The 19193-nt window shown below is 41.8% G+C and overlaps 1 long non-coding RNA gene across 1 annotated transcript in view; it reads right to left on the bottom strand.

Annotated features, from left to right (window-relative positions):
* Positions 1 to 833: 833 nt before the first annotated feature.
* The window catches only part of LOC147576983 (uncharacterized), a 29560-nt gene continuing 11200 nt past the window's right edge, over positions 834 to 19193 (bottom strand). Inside the window, exons 2-3 of the long non-coding RNA XR_015240595.1 lie at positions 18472 to 18558; positions 834 to 984 (exon numbers count right to left, since the gene is read on the bottom strand). This is a non-coding gene — a long non-coding RNA (uncharacterized LOC147576983). The remainder of the gene's footprint in view (positions 985 to 18471; positions 18559 to 19193) is intronic.

The raw sequence follows: 19193 nt of genomic DNA on the forward strand, positions 1-19193 counted from the left end.
ATTCCTCCCTTAGTTAACAACTGCTAATAAAAGATAGAAACCCAGGGGCGCCTGGGTGGCGCAGTCGGTTAAGCGTCCGACTTCAGCCAGGTCACCATCTCACTGTCCGTGAGTTCGAGCCCCGCGTCGGGCTCTGGGCTGATGCCTCAGAGCCTGGAGCCTGTTTCCGATTCTGTGTCTCCCTCTCTCTCTGCCCCTCCCCCGTTCATGCTCTGTCTCTCTCTGTCCCAAAAATAAATAAACGTTGAAAAAAAAATTAAAAAAAAAAAAAAAAAGATAGAAACCCAAACCCTGAGGACACAGCTCTTTCTCTCTCTCTCTCTCTCTCTCTCTGGGTCTCACCAGCTCTCTCTCTCCAGAGTGTACCTTTTGCTTTAATAAACTTTCCCATGTGTATTACTCATCCGCTGTGCCGCTGTGACTTCTTTCTGGTGACAAGATCAGGAAGCTTCCACGATTCCTCAGGGCCTGGCTGGGTTGAGGCCCCAGGGCCCGGGTCTCCCCAGTTCACCCCGCAACAGTTAGACTACCTTAATCTCAAGATTCCTTCCAGCTCCAAACTCTTTGAATAATTTAGGAAATGTAATATTTTTGTTGGCTCACTAACACAAGTTTTACGGTACACACATTAAGGGGTTCTGTAAGAATGGGAGAAATGGGACTTAACGCATATTTAGTTCGGTAGCAAAGTAGGGGTTTCCTCCTATCTGTCAGGAAGTCTGCTTGGTAGCCTTTTGGCAGCTCCTATGGGTCCTTGACCTTTTGCTATTTTCCCCTCTGCTGGCCACGGCCACTATGCTTGGATCTTCGGGTCCAATTCTGAAGGACAGGGGTTGAGAGAACCTCTGATGGATAAATGAAAGGAGTGATTGAAGGACTCTACTCCTGTTCACAGGCTTGGTTTTGAACTCACCCTTAGTGGCCCGGAAGTCATCTTGTCCATGTGTCAGTTGCCCTAGGTGGTCCATTCATCTTCAGACAGTTCTAAATATGAAAAAAAAAATTCTCTCCTCAATATTTGACTTCCCTTCAGAAACTAGAGTATGCATACCCACAGACTGAGGCAATAATGCTCCAGGAGGCCCCTACACAAGCCCGTACGGTAAATACAGGGTAGCACCCATTGTTTCAAATTAAATTTTGGTGACAAAAAAAAATGTATTTTTTTTGTAAACTTACACACTGATGTCTTATGAAGCAGCCTAAAGAGTCCCATAAATTTTTAACGTAGAACCTGGGAACTACTGACAATCTTACCATTGCCCTGATTCTTTTGCATTGCCCTCCCCACCGCCCCCCCCCCCCAACTCCGGGAGGGGTGGATCAGGAGGAAAGCAATCTCTTTCTTCTGTCATTAAGGATGCTGGGGTGTGAACGTTTGAGAGGCAGGGATATTTAAGGAATAGAGCATAGTGCCCAGCATATAGTATGTGCTAAAGATATAGCCATTATTGTTACTATTGTTCTATCAAGCTCAATTATCTTTTTGTATAATTTCTCAACCTCAGCTCTGTCTAACTTTTTGGTATTGTTTTGTTTCTTTACAATAGGAATTCTTTTAGCATTTGGCATCCAGGGAAGGCAGACCGAAACTCAATCTCATTTACTTGAAATCTACCCCTTGGTTCCAAACATCATTGGTTTCAAATCTACTCCTTGGGAAGACAGAGAAAGCCAATGACACATGACCAGTATGTGATGGCAGCTATGCTCTCTCTCCTGAGACTTTTTCTTCCTGACAAAAAATTCCTATTCCTTCAACTCTTCTTTGTATAATAATTTTTATCCTATGGTTTTATCAGGATGGTTCTCTTACCATCCTGGTACTCCCCCCACCCCCCCACCCCCCACAAAAGATACTCTACTTTATCTATATCTTTCTCAAAGAACTGATCCAATAGTCCTAATAGGTGTCTCTTATTTGCACTCTGTGCCTTCAGCTGGAGGCTGATCGGCCTCAAGAATTTGTTCACTGGTACTAACTGGAAAGTGATATAACCTATTAAATAGTTCAAGTTATTTGATGGTTCAACCACACCGAGATACGACCTCACGCTAGTCAGAGTGGCTAACATGAACGAATCGGGAGACTATAGACGCTGGAGAGACTATAGATGTGGAGAAACGAGAACCCTCTTGCACTGTTGGTGGGAATGCAAACTGGTGCAGCCGCTCTGGAAAACAGTGTGGAGGTTCCTCAAAAAATTAAAAATAGAACTACCCTACAACCCAGCAATAGCACTACTAGGTATTTATCCGAAGGATACAGGAGTGCTGATTCAGAGGGGCCCGTGCACCCCAATGTTTATAGCAGCACTTTCAACAATAGCCACATTAGGGAAAGAGCCCAAATATCCATCAACTGATGAGTGTATAAAGAAGAAGTGGTTTATATGTACAATGGAATCCTCCTTGGCAACGAGAAAGAATGAAACCCTGCCATTTGCAGCAACATGGATGGAACTAGAGGGTACTATGCTCAGTGAAATAAGTCAGTCAGAGAAAGACAGACATCACATGTTTTCATTCATATGTGGAACCTGAGAAACTTAAAGAAGACCATGAAAAAATAGTTACAAACAGACAGGGAGGGAGGCAAAACATAGGAGACTATTAAATACAGAGGACAAACTGAGGGTTGATGGGGGAGAGGGGAAGACGGGTGACACGCAATGAGGAGGGCACCTGTTGGGATGAGCACTGGGTGCTGTATGTAAGTGATGACTCACGGGAATCTACCCCCAAAACCAAGAGCACACTGTATACACTGTATGTTAGCCAATTTGACAATAAATTATATTCAAAAAAGTAAAGGTATATGACTATTCAGCACTCGTTTCCTTCTTTTGTTTCCTTTTTTTTTTTTTTTTTAAAGTAACCTCATTTCCTTTTTAGGAATTATCTCTTCCCCAGCAGCTACTGTCTGTTGGGATTATAAACAGGAGTCCTGTCTACTCCTCCCCAAGAACTGGGTAATGACGCGAATTAGGCCAATCTGCTGTTCTCTGCCTGGAACTTGAATCTTGAGCAGAAGGACAATAACGCTGGAAGTGGTTGGACTTTCTTCCCGCCCTAACAAGGCTCCTTGGTCATAAGGTTCTTGTATGATCACCGCTCTGGCTCCCGCTTGCCAGCCTTCCGTGCTTTCTCTGAGCCCCACGTTCTTCCAGTACTTCCCTTTGGCTTCCCTAGGCTGGACTTGCCATCTATCGCTTGCCATCAGAGGAGCTTAACTACCAATGCCATTGTCGTGGTGGTGTGCCTGTCTACTCTGTGAAGACTGTGCAACGTCTCTCCCTAAAGGTGTCTTTCATACTTGTTCACACAACTTAAAACGTTGCAGATCATCTCCTGCCTTTATCTTTTAACCATAATTTGCAATCTACCTCGATTTCCAGGAGGCTGAACCCAGGGTAGAGAAGCCCGAATGCGTTGCCATCTTCCTGTCTTTCCAACGAGATGACTCTCTAATTTTTACCAGGGAGTCCATTAAACAAAGCCTCTTTTTTTTTTTTTTGATGGAACATAAAAGGTTAGTGGCCTTTTGAAAAGGCAAAATGTCTGCCTCTTAAATGGGAACGTGTCCGCTCAGTTGTGGAGTCGCGTGGGGCGCAGGGCGTCGTGTTCTCTTCTAAGCGGGGCTGCCCAAATGTCAGTGTTCCGCGGTTAAGTCAGAGCTCATTCCTTTGCTGCTGCTGAAATGACAAAAGGAAAGCAGGTATCCGAGCATAAGGTTGAAATCAGTTCTTCAGGGAGGGTGAAGGCGTTGTCACCGAAGTGGCCAAGCACCCTGAGGCTGGTGGTGTAGTGTTAAAGTGACACAGTGACGCCATCCAGCTTCCAGCTTGTACTTGACCCCCATCTGGTCAGACAACTTGGACGCGCTGGGGTCTGCACTCATCTCCTTCAGGTTCAGATTTTTGTTACTACGGTGTCGAACTCTTTCCTTGCGGATGAGATCTTAGTCGGACACTTGCCCGGGATTGCCGGCTCCTTCCTCTGGGAAGTGCATGCCGAGACAGAGTTGGTGCGTGGAGCTTCTTGGGGGTACCATCTGCGAAAGCAGGAATGGAAAGGAAGCACGATAGAGCAGGGACAGCCCCAGGCCACCGGGCAGATCTGAGAGGCTCTGTTAACCCAGTAAGGAGCTCCCATTACATCCAGAAAGCTTGCTGATTTCAGCAGTCCCGCTCTGGGTCCTATATGCTCATCTCATGGATGAGGCAGGGGACTGCCCCGAAAGAGAGCGGCATCCATTCACAGTCTGTGGACCCTGCAATAGCTAAGGCCTACAGGTATTGAACTTCCTGCAAATGAATGGAGATGTGAGCAACGGCCTTCCACGGCTGTCACACTGCCCCTCTGAATTGTGTCTTGATCCATTCATGCAGAATTCCTCAATGCATGCACTCTGGGGCCAGTGCAGGTTTGAATCCCAAGTTCCAACAATCCTTGCTCATGTGTGACCTTAGAAAAGAATGTTAAAACTCTCTGTGCCTCATTCTCCTTATCTTTAAAGTGGAGATAAAATCAGCAATACTCTTATAGGATTATTGTAAAGCACTTAGAAAAATGCTTGACATGGTATATATTGTATGTAAATTATACATACATGTAAAATGCTTGCAAAGTATATATTTGCTATTATGTGTTTGAATGTCAACTCCAAGCCAATCCCATTGATCGATAGTGTTCAAAAGACCCTCTTTGAACTAGCTTAGTTGTTTGTGAAACTATGATTACAATTTACCTTTCATTGAAAGTACATCTGGGAGACTTGGGGGACACTAACTAATGCCCCAATTACTAATCACTGATTAGTAATGCCTTAGCCATGCACCATGTGCAGACTTCATTGTTTCTGGTTTTTGTTTTGAAAGATTTTTTTTTAATTTTAGCTCTATTGAGGTTTAACTGATATACAAAAAATTGCACACATTTAATGTATACATCTTGATGAGTTTACACATATGCATACAACTTACACCCATAATACCGTCACCACAACGAAGGTACCAAACATATCCATCACCTCCAAAAATTTCCCTCTGTGTGTGTGTGTGTGTGTGTGTGTGTGGTAAGAACACGTAACGTGAGCTCTATTCTTTTAACACATCTGGAACTGAACAACACTGTATTGTTAACTGTAAGTACTAGGTTTTACAGTGGGTCTCCAGAACTTTCTCATCTTATATAACACAAATTTTACACCCATTGAAAATCAATTTCCCATTTCCCCCACTATACACAGAAGAAATAATCTGGCAAATTGCAATACAGCAGAAGAACAGCATTAGATTTTCATATCAGACTGTCATGATTTATGGCACATTTTCAGAAATCAAAACCCTATTCTAAAAAGAGGAGAAAGAAGGAAGATGTGCAGAAATCTCTACTCAGAAGACTCAGGATCAACTAAAACTCACTCAGTTCTACTGAATAGGGAGTTAGACCATCTGAATTCTAACCCCAGCTCTCCATAAAGTCTTTGGATGATCCTGGGAAGAATCATATGTTGTTTCTCTGGGCCTTAGCTTATTCATCAGTGACTTCTATGATAATTTCAACCTCAATAATTTGTAGAAGTTTGGAACAATCTTTTTTTTTTTTTTAAGTAGGCTCGCCACTCAATGTGAGGCTTGAACTCACAACCCTGAGATCAAGAGTGTCATGCTTTTCCGAGTGAGCCAGTGAGACACCCCAGTACTCTGTAGAATCTGGAAGAAAGGACAAGGGTGTAGCACTTTGGAAGGGAAAAAAATAAAGCAGTATTTGCTGTATTGATTCCTTTTCTTTGTCTACTCGTTACAAAGTTGTGTAGGTGCTGTGGTCTAATCTGTGTGAGACACATTCCCCTTTAGTACCATTTACGATGAGAAGTAAGGTACGTGGTAAATCACCGAACTAATTTTATGGAAACAAATTGTTGTAATAATATTATTTTCAATGGCTTTCTTAAGGCAGCCCTAGTTTGACAGGTGAAGCCAGGTGGGGCTCACATTGATTTAACCAGGCTCACTTGATAACCTTTTACAACAGGGAACTGGTAACCACAGTGACAATTATTATTTTGTTCATCTTTCAAGCTCATTATCTGCCCACTGTTTTTTGTCACTGCCACCAACAGGGTGGATCCATCCATAATCTGGGCTTTCTCTCTCTTATTTTAAACACAAAGAAAACAAGGGCACAAGGAAAAAGAACAGTATTATAAAGTTTAATTTTATAAAGACCCTAGCTGAGGGCAAGTAAGTGTTTCTTTAATGGTACCATAACATTTCATTAATTAAATAAGTCTTTTCTGTCACCCAACATCGGGTTAGCTCTTGAGCCTAAGCGCTGTGGTAGGTGCTAAGGCTATAGTAGTGAGTAAAAATCCACCATGACAACCCATGGCAGAGTCAGACAAGGGAAGGTAATTCACAAAGACATAAACGTAAGGGAAATGTACAGACAGCTCTGAGAATGTGAGCCTGGCCAGCTCTGGTCTGGGCTGGGGCAAGAGGCCGGGAAAAGTCCTCCTGAGGAATTGACTTTTGAGCTCAAAGATTAAACAAAAAGCACAGTCTATTCTGCTCCTCTGACACGTGTTTCTGTAAGTCCGATCGGCTCACGCATGATTGGTAAGTTGGAGAACGGTGCCTGTATAAAGTGAAAGTCACACTCTTTGACGATGTGGATTTTCTCCAGCAACTGCAACCAAGAAATGCAGCGCAAGGCAAAATCCACTCACAGAGCTGCACAGAGCGAGTGTGAGAGAATATGGCGGTGCGTGTGTTGCCTGTCTGTCCTGTTACTCCTCCCCCAGCCTGGACACAAGCTCTACTTTAGAAGTATTTAACTGTGGGTCCTTTGATCTTTGAGCATTTGCCCTTTCTCTCTGTAAATGGGGAAACTCAGTCCTTCTTCACCCTCCTTCATCATACAAACTTGAGCTTTTGGGGGAGATTCCCATATTTATAATAGCATTGCTTTATTTAGTAGGAATAAAATGTCATTTTAGTGGGACTGGTATTTTCTACGAGGATGATTATTGTTTTTTGGTGTTGTTGCTCAGATGAGAACATTGCATAGATTTTGAGTTGTGGGTCCCAGTTTCATTTTCCTTTAAGATTCTGCAAGGGAGTGCTTTCAAGTACCTCACAGCAGAAACACCTTTATTTGAAAGCAAACTCACAATTGAAAATTATATGCAACAACTATTCATTTGTAAATAAAACCCTTTTTCAAACAGCTCACCGTAGGCATGCTACATCTCAGCTTTTTGTGTGTGTGTATCTTAAGTATATGGCTTTTACTTCACCTTTTGAAACAACTGCGACATAGAGAAGTTATTTGACCTATTTAAGGTGACAACATGAGCCATACACTCTAAGTTCACAGGATGAACTTTGATAAATGTGGTCACCATCTCAAAAGGTACCCTCATGCTTCCTCCCGGTCAATCCTCCCCACCTCCATCCCAAACAACCATTGATCTCTTTTTGGATCACTATGGATTAGATCTGTCTTCTCTAGAGTTTTCTGCGTCCAGCGGTCAAGTAGGTCCTCAGCAACAGCATCTGCAACAGGTGTTAGTCGGGCTGATTACTTCTGCACACACTTGGCCAGTGAGGTGACATGAACCCAAAGAAGTTCTTAAACAACTTCCAGTTTTCCAAAGGAGTTGTACCTTGTTACCTTCTCCCTGGCAGTGAGTGACGGTTCCAGTGGCTTCACATCCTCACCAACGCTGTGTCTAGATCGTCTTCTTAACTTTAGATGTGATTTGTCTATTTCTCCTTTACATTGTGTAGATTTTCACTTCCTCCGTTTTCAAGTTTTTTTTTTAATCAAATATACCCAGGTCCCACACTGTTGTGTCTTCCTGATGAAATGACTTCTTTTCTGTGCTGAAATATCACTTTTTATCTCAAGTAAAATTCTCCTGAAATTTACTGATACGTGTTTTCTAGTGGTTGCTCTAATGTGTGTGATATGCAAATGCACGTAATATTATGCCACATCACATATAATACAAGGATTGGACAAGAGCGTGTTTTCATTTTCTCCTCCTATTCTTTGTGCTATTGTTGTTCTTCATTTTATATCTAAATATACTATAAACTCCAATGCATTATTATTATTATTATTATTATTAATTTTGTCTTAAGTGGTCAGTTACCTTTTCTGTAAATTTACAATTGAGAAAAAGATGTTTTCTACACGTACCTATATATTTATCATTTCCAGCACTCTTTATTCCTTTGGGGAGAATCAAGTTTTCACCCGGTATAATTTTCCTTTTGTCAAAAGCACTTACTTTAATATTTCTTGCAGTGCAGGCCCACTGGTGGCACTTCTCACAGTTTTTATTAGATGAATTCTTTATTTTGCCTTCATCTTTGAAAGATTTTTGTCACGTATAAAGTACTGGGGTTTTTCTTTTTTTTTTTTTTTTTTCTCTCTCAAGCACTCAAAAAATGTTGTTCTACTGTTAAGGCAGCCAGCCTCCAACGTGGCCATCCATGGTCCCTACCTCCTGGGGCTCATATGTCTGTATAGTCCTGTCCCACACTGAACCAGGGCTGTGCCCCATGTGATCAAGAGACTATGACTGAAACTGCAATATGTCACTTCTCAGACTGTTTAGGTAGTCACTGCATCTTGCCCTTGGTTCCTTGGAGCACTCACTCTGGATGCAGGCACTCACCATGACACACGGATCTCAAGCAGTCTCACGAAGTGGACCACGTGGAGAGAAACAAACTAAACTGGTCAGTATCGGCTTGTCAGAGTGATACACTTGGGAAGTGGCAATCTCATGAAAACACCCAATCAGAGCTGCCTAAACGAGCTAGTCCCAAATTCCTGACACACAGAAATTGTGAGCAATAATGTTATTATTGTGGTTTAAAGCCACTAGATTTGGGGTGATTTGTTAAGCTGCATAACACAATTTTCTTTTGGCTTGCATGGTTTTTTTAAAAAAAATTTAAAAATGTTTTTGTTTTATTTTTGAGAGAGAGAGAGACAGACGAGGGGCAGAGAGAAGGAGACACAGAATCCAAAGCAGGCTCCAGGTTCTGAGCTGTCAGCACACAGCCTGATGTGGGGCTTGAAGCCATGAACCGTGAGATCATGACCTGAGCTGAAGTCGGTGCTTAACCGACTAAGCTACCCAGGCGCCCCTGACTTGTGTAGTTTTTGATGATCAGTGTATGGTCATTCTTAATTTTGTTCCATTCTATACAGTGTGCCTTTTTTTCTTTAGGTGGCTTTAGGATTTTCTCTTTGTTGCTGGTTTTCAGTAATTTGATTATGTTGTGCCTTGGTGTTTTGTGTGTGTGTGTGTGTGTGTGTGTGTGTGTGTGTGTGTGTGTATGAATCTTGCTATTTGTTGACATTCTTGGGTTCATAGTTTTGAACAAATTTGGAACATTTGTGGCCATTACTTCTTCACACACATGTATGTTAGACTGTTTGATATTTTCCCATGTGTCACCCGGTGTCCAAATTTTTTCCTCATTAGTTTTTCTTTGTTTCATTTTGGACAAAGTTTTGCTACATCATCAAGGTCACCAGTCTTTCCTTCTGCGAGGTCTAATTTGAGATTAACACTATCCAATGGATATTTTATTTTTCATCTGTAGAAGTTCCATCTGGAAGTTCTTACGTGTTAATCTTTTCCTATAAGCCATTAAGCATATTGAAAATATTTATAATACCTGTTTTAGTATTCTTGCTCATTAATTCCATCATCTCTGTTATTTCTGAATATATTTCCATTAATTTGTTTTTTCCTCATTGTGAATCACAGTTTTCTTCTTCTTATGTTTATTCTAGTAATTTTTTTGGATGATGAAATGGTGAGTTTCACATTGTTGAGTGCTGGATTTTATTGTATTTCTTTAAAGAGTGTTGGACTTCATTTTAGCATGCAATTAAGTTACATGCAGGTTAGCTCGAGGCTCTTCTTAAAATTTTTTTAACGTTTATTGTTGAGAGACAGAGAGAGACAGAGCATGAGCATGGGGGAGGGGGGCAGGGAGAGGGGGAGACACAGAATCCGAAGCAGGCTCCAGGCTCTGAGCTGTCAGCAGAGAGCCTGACGTGGGGCTCAAACTCACAAACTGCGAGATCATGACCTGAGCCGAGGTTAGATCCTTAACTGACTTAGCCACCCAGGCACCCCTAGCTCAAGGCTCTTCTTAAAAATCCTCAATGGTAAATATCCAGAGTAGTTTTTCTCTGTCCTACTACAAGATGTGAGCTCTCCAGGATCTTGGCTAAGTGCCCTATGCATTCATCAACATCTCTTTACTCTGGCTTTTGGCAATTTGAAAGATTCCCAGTCCTGTGTGAGCCCTGGGACTCCTCCTGATTTAAGTTGCCTAGTAATTACTTATTCCCCAAGAAGTTAATTTTTCCTGGTCTTGTGGAGTCTCATCCTATGCCTGTTAAGATTGATATTCAGCTCACACTTCAAGCAGACTCCCAGACAGATTTCTGGTACTCTTTCTCTAGGTATCTCCCTCTTATCTAGTGTTCTGCCCTGTGAATTCTGGCCATTTCAGTCTCCCCAAACCCAGTCTGTCTCCTCAACTCAATGACACTTCTGGGCCCTGCTTGGGTTCCCCCTTGCTGCACTGCCCTCCAGGAATTGTCTCCAAGGCTAAAAGCGGAGGTAACTGTAGGGCTCACCTCATGGGTTTCCCTTCTCGAAGAGACCACAGGGCTGTGCTACCTGTTGTTCAGTACTGAAACCGCCTCTGTTGTTATTTTTTGGTCCATTTTTCTAGCTGTTTCTGGTGGGAGGGTAATTCCAGAGCCCGTTCACAACCAGAAGTGGAAGTTCTAACCAAATGTTCTTGTTAAGAAGACCCTAAGACATGAAAAATCATCATGTCTTTCACAGTATTTGTATCCCCGTGTGCCGGCACACAAAGGTAATCATTTCAATGACTGCGTTTGTGACATGTTCTGGAAAAGCCTATTTATCACAGGCCCCCACAAAGACACAACCTTTGTGGTGTAGAATGAGACCAATCTGATGCAACCCAAATTGGTGAGCTCTCTCTGTCTTCTGGTCAGTCCTACCATACTCATGGGCTCTGAGTCTTATTTCCAGAGTCTTCCTCAGAGGGCAGGGAGGCCAGATTCTCTGTTTGTCACGATAGATTTTTAGATTCTACGGGTACGGTTCCATGTGCTATATCGAATTCAGGGTTACGATATGTCTTCTTAAGATATTGTGCCTTTTGGGGCACCTGGCTGGCTCCGCTGGTGGAGCGTGTGACTCTTGACACTGGGGTTGTGAGTTCAAGCCCCATGGTGGGTGTAGAGACTACTTAAAAATAAAATCTTAGAAAACAACAAGAAAAAAGATATTGTGCCTTTATGTTTTACTGGACTTAGATGCTGTTACAGTCTGACTTTGCCCCAGCACAGGGACAATGCTTCATCGTCCTCACTGTTCTTACTCTAGGCAAAAAGAGCCCTGGCTGGAGCCAGGGAAGAGCTTCTAGTTTGGACGCAGTTGTTCTGAGAGGGAAAATGACTCTTTTCCTGATAATTAGGAATAATAATAAAATAATAACCACTTCTACCATTACCCTAACAAATAATTCCCTAGTAGTAGGAATGATAGATAGAAATCATTATGAAGGATGTATGTTGAATGAATGCACAAACCAACAAATGTTATTACTGATAGTCAATGGATGCTGGATCGTAAAGGATGATAAAATGCTGGCACAAGATATGCCCCTCTTCTGCCCAAAAAGTCTCTTCACTAGCCTAGGAGGGTCCTTTTTATTGAATCCACTCCACCGTCTGACAAAACGTGCTACTGCTGGGCTTTCTTGAGCGGCCGAGTATGTGCATTTCCAGCTTCTTTTCAAAGCATTCTCCTCTCATTTCTAGCTGGCAAAAATTAAAGCGTGGTAGGTCTCAGACATAACAAGGGGCATCATGCAGCTGAATGAACCAAGCAATTTTGATTTCTTATTTGTTCATCAGCCAAGGATTTCCTCCCCCCCCCCTTTTTTTTGTAGCCTCGCTCTATATAGTTTCAGAGAAATTTCCTGTTTAGGAGGGAAAATCCCAGAAGATTAACTCACTCAGAGAGTTAAAAGACTATTTTCCTTTAAGCATTATTCAAAAGAAACTAATTATCTTTAGAGAGCTAGGAGAGTTTGCAGTGACCTCTCAGGCTGAATTTGTAGAGGCTTCATAGGACGATTTTTGATTGCTAAGCTATACTCATAGAATTTTTAATTTTAATAATCTTCTGTAAAATATTAAAACCAGATTCACTGCAAAATATCATGGCAGCTGCTCTTTGGTTGGCCGCAATTGTGTATCCGAACTGAATGCTACTTTGAAGGTCTGTTGGCTCTATTAATTTGGTTGTGCTCTCCATTAAGTATATAGTTAAAAAGGAAAAGTTCTATTATTTGCATATATGTCAAGACCTTGGTTCATCTCTGTCATCACAAATGAGAAAAATATTGAACATTCCCTAGAAGGGAGACAACTGCATTCTTTAAATCCAGAGAAGACAATTTTAATAAGCTTGGTTCTTTCTAACAATTTTAATACAACGGGAACAGATCTGGGAAATCGAGGGCATGTGACTTCTGGAAAAATAAGAGGCCAGCCTGACATGCTTGTCTAGGTGGTTATTTAGGTATAAGATTAGGAAAGCGGCACCCATTTTTATAAACTGGAAATGGAGAGGGCAGAGAAGAAAATCTCTAAGTAACACGTTAACGTAGCGCTTAGAAAGAAGCTCACATTGGGGCAGTGCCTTGCATCATCCGTTTCTTGCGAGGATTGAATGAATTACTACATGAAAAGTGCTTCACACAATGGCTGGTAGGTAGGGAAAGTTCTCTAAGGGTCGTTCCGTGTGATTACATTGGTTGACACAACGGCTGTCTGCTTCCAAGGTCAGTCATGCATTGGAAGTAGGGAAGTCTGTTTTCAGAGCTGTGACCCTTTGGATCATAAAACTTCATGCCATTTGATCACTAACCTGGAAACCCATAAGGAAGCTGCAATGATTGATGTGATCAAGTCTTGCCATGCTAAAAAAGTTTTCTGTGATTTATCTGTATGTCACTTTGGCTGCCTTTTTTTTTTTCTTTTTCTTGTGTTGTCATAGTCCTTCAAATGGCCATTCGAGATGAATTAAAAAAAAGATGATGAGGGCACCTGGGTAACTCGGTTGAGCGTCCGACTTTGGCTCAGGTCGTGATCTCCCGGTTGGTGAGTCCAAGCCCCCCATCTGGCTCTCTGCTGTCAGGGCATAGCCTACTTTGGATCCTCTGTCCCCCTACTCTCTCTCTGCCCCTCCCCACCACATGTGTGCCTGCTCTGTCTCTCTCTCTCAAAAATAAACATTAAAAAAAAAGAAGGTAAAAAAAAAAAAAAAAAAAGATGACCAGAAGGGCAGTGATCTGGTAATTAAAGAAAGCAAGCAAAGTTATGCATTTTTCTCTAAGAACAGACCTAGAATTAGATCTCATAAGTTTTCATACATAAGGTTCTATTACAATTAACATCCAAGTAGTTGACAGGTTCTTTCCCCCCACACGGCAGGCTGGCCCTCCCTCCCTCCCTCCCTCCCTCCCTCCCTTCTTCCCTCCCTCTCCTGTCATTCTTTTCATTTTTTTTCTTGTTAAAATTTCCAACTAACTGGAGATCCTTTTTTCTTTTTAATGACTTTTTTCTATGTTATTTTTGCATTATGGTCGGACAGGGATGATACCATCGTGACAGTTTGAAATTGTCAAAACTTACGTTGCTGGCTAACATCTGGTAAGATTTTGCATATGTTCTGCGGCAGCTTGGAAGGATGTGTACCAGTGTCCTCTCTGAATGTGGCATTTATAAAGACGTTTGAGCCATTTTATTGCTCATTGATTATTTTCATCTACCTAATCCTTTAGGAATGCACTACTTATATTAATTTCCTCAGGTCTACAGTAATCTATTTTTAAACTTTAAAATGATAATGTTATGGCATGTTACTGGGCACATCAATTTATGATAGAAAACATTCATTGTGAATTTTCTGTTTTTAAAAAGTTTTATTTATTTATTCTGAGAGACAGAGAGAGAGCGAGCACGGGGTCGGGGAGGGGGAGGAGTAGAGAGAGAGGGAGAGAAGATCCTAAGCAGGCTCTGTGTTGTCAACACAGAGCTTGACAAGGGGCTTGAACTCACAAACCACGAGTTCATGACCTGAGCCAAAATCAAGAGTTGGACGCTTAACCAAATGAGCCACCCAGGTGCCCCTCATTGTGAATTTTCACTCTTTAACAAAAGTAACTATAATATTTGACCCTTTTTCCCTTAATTTCTACTTTGATGTTTGTATTATAACTGATGTTTTCTTTTTGTTTTTTTTGCAGTGAATATTGGCATAATGTATCTTTATTACATAATATATCTTAATTTTTCTGAGTACTTTTGGGTATATATCTTACCAAGAATGTAGAGGTGGATTTTGTTTATCTGACCCACTTAAAAGTCGTTTATTTTAATGGTGAGATTATTTCCTTTACATTTCTTTTTATTACATATGTTTATTCTCTTATTTCATGTTTCTTTCTTCTCTCTGCTTCATTTATTCTGTATCTTGACATAGTGTTTGTGGAACTTCTTTAATTTTCTTTCGTAGTTTTATGGATTAAAGCCAATATTTAGTTTCACTAATGATTAAAAAAATTTGTTTTTGTGCATTTATTTATTTTTGAGAGAGAGACAGACAGACAGACAGACAGAATGCAACGGGGGGAGTGGCAGAAAGAGAGGGAGACACAGAATCCAAAGCAGGCTCCAGGCTCTGAGCTGTCAGCACAGAGCCCGACGCGGGGCTCAAACTCATGAATCGCGAGATCAGAATCTGAGCTGAAGTCTGACACTGAGCCACCCAAGTGCCCCATAGTTTCACAAATGACTTATTTTAAATCCTCAGGTACACACTTTCTCAGCTTATCAATATGAAATAATATCTCGTGACTGACACCTATTATGATGAAGAATTCATCAGGGATAACATTTCTTCCATTTTGCAGGGTTTTCTTGGTATCCTCTGGGAGTTCTTCCTAGATAATTCCTGAATTGTTAAAACAGTAGTAGTTTAGAATTTATTATTTCTACTTTCAAGAATTACATTTGCATCTTGTTTTACAACCTTAAGTGCCAGGTCGTTTGGATTTGGTTATGTGTTTTGACTCACGTATCGGGGACTTTCATGCCACTGTACCCCCACCTGTAACTTCTTTTAATTGTATCTCCTGTTTGCCACTGGTTAATGTTCTCAAGCCATTTTCCTCAGTAGAGTATGAGCTGTGTACTTTCTGAAGGTTTGCATATTTGATAAGATTTTTCTGTTATTGCTGTATCAAAAGGACATTTTACTGAATTATAGAACTCATGAGTCATGGCTATTTCCTTTAAAAATTATGGGTTCCCTTTTCTTTTGGCATCGAATGTTGCAGAGATATGTGACTCCAGTCTGTTGGGTTTTTTTTTTTTTTTTCTCACCGATAACCTGCAGTGCTGGGTGTCAGATAATGTTATCAGTGGATTGTTCAGCAGCCTGAATACGGTAGGGAGGAAACAGGGTCACACGTGGGTCAGGAAGGGAGGGAATTTACGTGTGTGCCACGGAAGTTGTGTTTCCACTCTTTGCTGAAATTATTCTACTGGAAATTTTTTTGCATTTGTTTTACTGCTCAGCCTGGTCTCCACTCCAAGGACACAGGATGGGCCCAGCTTTCTCTGGGATCTTCCCTGGGGCTTTTACTCACCAAACGTGGAGCGTGGCTTGTCATTGTGGATGCATGTCGCTCTACACACGGTGCCCCAAATCCTCTCTAATTTGGGAGTGCATTTTAATTTATCAGGAGGAAGTGGCCAGGTACATAAAATTCTGGATGAGAGAAAACTTGGAGGGAGATCTCTCTTGGAGAGGATTTCATTGGTGGTCCTGCTCCAAACTACGTGACAGTTAAATAATTCCAATAGAAAAAGTGTCTCCGTAGGGGTGGTCTTCATCTTTCTCAGGGTCTTTTTGGCCCTTTCACAATGGAATCGAGGGTCCTGCCTCTGTCCCTGTTTCAGGAAAATACTTCTCGAGGTTGGAACGAATCTGTGCTGCTGTTGGGAAACTGATTACGCAGCGAGCGGAATTGCTACAAGGTTTTCTGCTAAGCCCTAGGGTTGCTTTTCTGCCCCGCCCTTGAAGCCTCTGAATCTGTGCATGTGTCCTATAGGCTGCTCACCCTCACCTCTTGCCCTCACTTGTTAGGATTTCTGGAGAAATCTGTCAGGACTTGCTTCCCTTCCTTCAACACGGCCCCACCTCCAGGGCAGGAAAACCGAGTGGGCTTTTGGTGAGATCTTTTGATTCTGTTTCACCTTTGTCTTATAGATCATATAATCCTCTGCTGACAACGTGTTACTTTCAGCACTGAGGACTTGTTTCTAATATTTTACTTTCATCATTTTGTCCGTTTCTGGGCAGAGGGTTTGAAACTAGTTGTCTCGGGGTCACCTTCCCTAGAGTTTAAAATATTACTGAGAGGTTTTGCACAAATCGCGATTCATCTCCTTCTTAGGAGTCAGAAAGATTCCTTGGAAAATCCTTTTTTCTGGTCACTCTGAGCAATGTGGCTTAGCTCATTCATTTTTCAACTGGTTCGTATTAGTTTTCTTTGGACTTTGCTCCCCCAAATTTGGGGGTGATCCTTTTTTTTGAAAAATAAATATTTTCTTGGTAAATAAATGGTTTCAGTGGCAATAATAAATTCACTTGAGTAGGAGACAATAATCAAGTCAAAAGAATACATGTTAGCTAATCATCAGAAAATCTGTGGCTATGAGGGCTATCACTTAGAAATCCCAAGTCACTCGGAGGCCAAATCTTAAGCTACATCCTCCTTTTTTTTTTTATTTTTTTTATTTATATATGAAATTTATTGTCAAATTGGTTTCCATACAACACCCAGTGCTCATCCCAAAAGGTGCCCTCCTCAGTACCCATCACCCACCCTCTCCTCCCTCCCACCCCCCATCAACCCTTAGTTTGTTCTCAGTTCTCAACAGTCTCTTATGCTTTGGCTCTCTCCCACTCTAACCTCTTTTTTTTTTTTTTTTCTTCCCCTCCCCCATGGGTTTCTCTTAAGTTTCTCAGGATCCACATAAGAGTGAAACCATATGGTATCTGTCTTTCTCTGTATGGCTTATTTCACTTAGCATCACACTCTCCAGTTCCATCCACGTTGCTACAAAAGGCCATATTTCATTTTTTCTCATTGCCACGTAGTACTCCATTGTGTATATAAACCACAATTTCTTTATCCATTCGTCAGTTGATGGACATTTAGGCTCTTTCCATAATTTGGCTATTGTTGAGAGTGCTGCTATGAACATTGGGGTACAAGTGCCCCTATGCATCAGTACTCCTGTGTCCCTTGGATAAATTCCTAGCAGTGCTATTGCTGGGTCATAGGGTAGGTCTATTTTTAATTTTCTGAGGAACCTCCACACTGCTTTCCAGAGCGGCTGCACCAATTTGCATTCCCACCAACAGTGCAAGAGGGTTCCCGTTTCTCCACATCCTCTCCAGCATCTATAGTCTCCTGATTTGTTCATTTTGGCCACTCTGACTGGCGTGAGGTGATACCTGAGTGTGGTTTTGATTTGTATTTCCCTGATAAGGAGCGACGCTGAACATCTTTTCATGTGCCTGTTGGCCATCCGGATGTCTTCTTTAGAGAAGTGTCTATTCATGTTTTCTGCCCATTTCTTCACTGGGTTATTTGCTTTTCGGGTATGGAGTTTGGTGAGCTCTTTATAGATTTTGGTACATCCTCCTTTTTGTCCATGTGGAATAGGTCCCATGGTACCCGGAATCTGCAGAATTCTATAGATTCGCATCTTCTAGTCAAACCTGAGCCACTGGTCCATCGCTATGACTTTTAAAGGAATCTGATGAACTACAGGGGAAAATTTTGTCTCCCTCAGCAAATATTTGATTTTGGATGGCTCAGCATTTTTGCAATCACGATGTCACCTCTTCGGAGACCATAAAAATGTCAACTAAGATTTTCTGCGAAGACGGTATCTGATTTTGAATGGTAGGCTCTGTAGATGATGCAGAACACTTAACATCACCGGCATGTTCGAAAGCACAATGAATTATTATTCAGTATACAGCCATACTGAAGAGTACAGCCCGCGAGATGAAAGCTTTTCCCCGGAACGTCAGGAAACAGGGTTCTATGTGGATTCTGCTGCCCCCGAACATATATAGGTCTGTTCTACGATACGTCCAATTTTTAGGGTGATTTCAGGGCCAGAAAAACAAACCAACACACATCTCAAGCGTGTCTCCTGATCCATGGTTTCAGGATTCCTCTGGCCCCAAAGAAGCCCAGGGGGCTCTCGCCCGGAACTCGGGTGAGCCTTTCTTACCTGGGTCACAGAAGGGACGCTCCTTTTTTCGAGACCCGTCATCTACAGTGCTCTAACCACAAGAGCTCTGGAGCGGTGGGCTTGGGCCTGAAGGAAAGGAGAGTGATATCAGTGAGTAGGTATGCTTGTAAGCCTGCTTCTCCCTGGGCCACCTGTAGGGTGGCTGACAGACGGCAGAGCCATCAAGTATTGTGACTGGCCTCCCTCCAAACACCTCCCACTCGCCAGCAGACACAATTCGTTCTGTAGATTATCTCTGGCAAAATGTTATCTCCCTGGCTTCCCTGCGCCCTTGAGGGTGCTGCTGGGTATTTTTTGCCAGCTATCAGGTAATGAATACACAAAAAGGCAAACAAATCTCAAATATAACTGGGAAAAACAATCTACTGCAAATAATGTGATAATACAAAAGCAATGTGCAAGACTTGGGGATTATCTTTGTTGCTGTACATTATTGTTAGCACAGATGATGAGTTGACTCTAACAGTGTTGACTTGTGCATTCTGTCTGTAATTCCTCACCCGCTATTTCTCAAACAAATCCCTTATTTGATTTACGTACCAGCAATCACATTTCGGCTGCCTTCAACAAGGCACCTTGGCCGTTTTTTACTGAGTGTTATCTTTTCACTATTTCTACCAAATGAGGCTTAGATCTCAAATGTCATGTATTTATATTATTGTTGTTAAAAAATTTTTAATGTTTACTTATTTTTGAGAGAC

Source organism: Puma concolor, chromosome D1 (genome assembly GCF_028749965.1).
Source record: "Puma concolor isolate L17-30 chromosome D1, mPumCon1.1.hap2, whole genome shotgun sequence".
NCBI classification, from domain to species: Eukaryota; Metazoa; Chordata; class Mammalia; order Carnivora; family Felidae; genus Puma; species Puma concolor.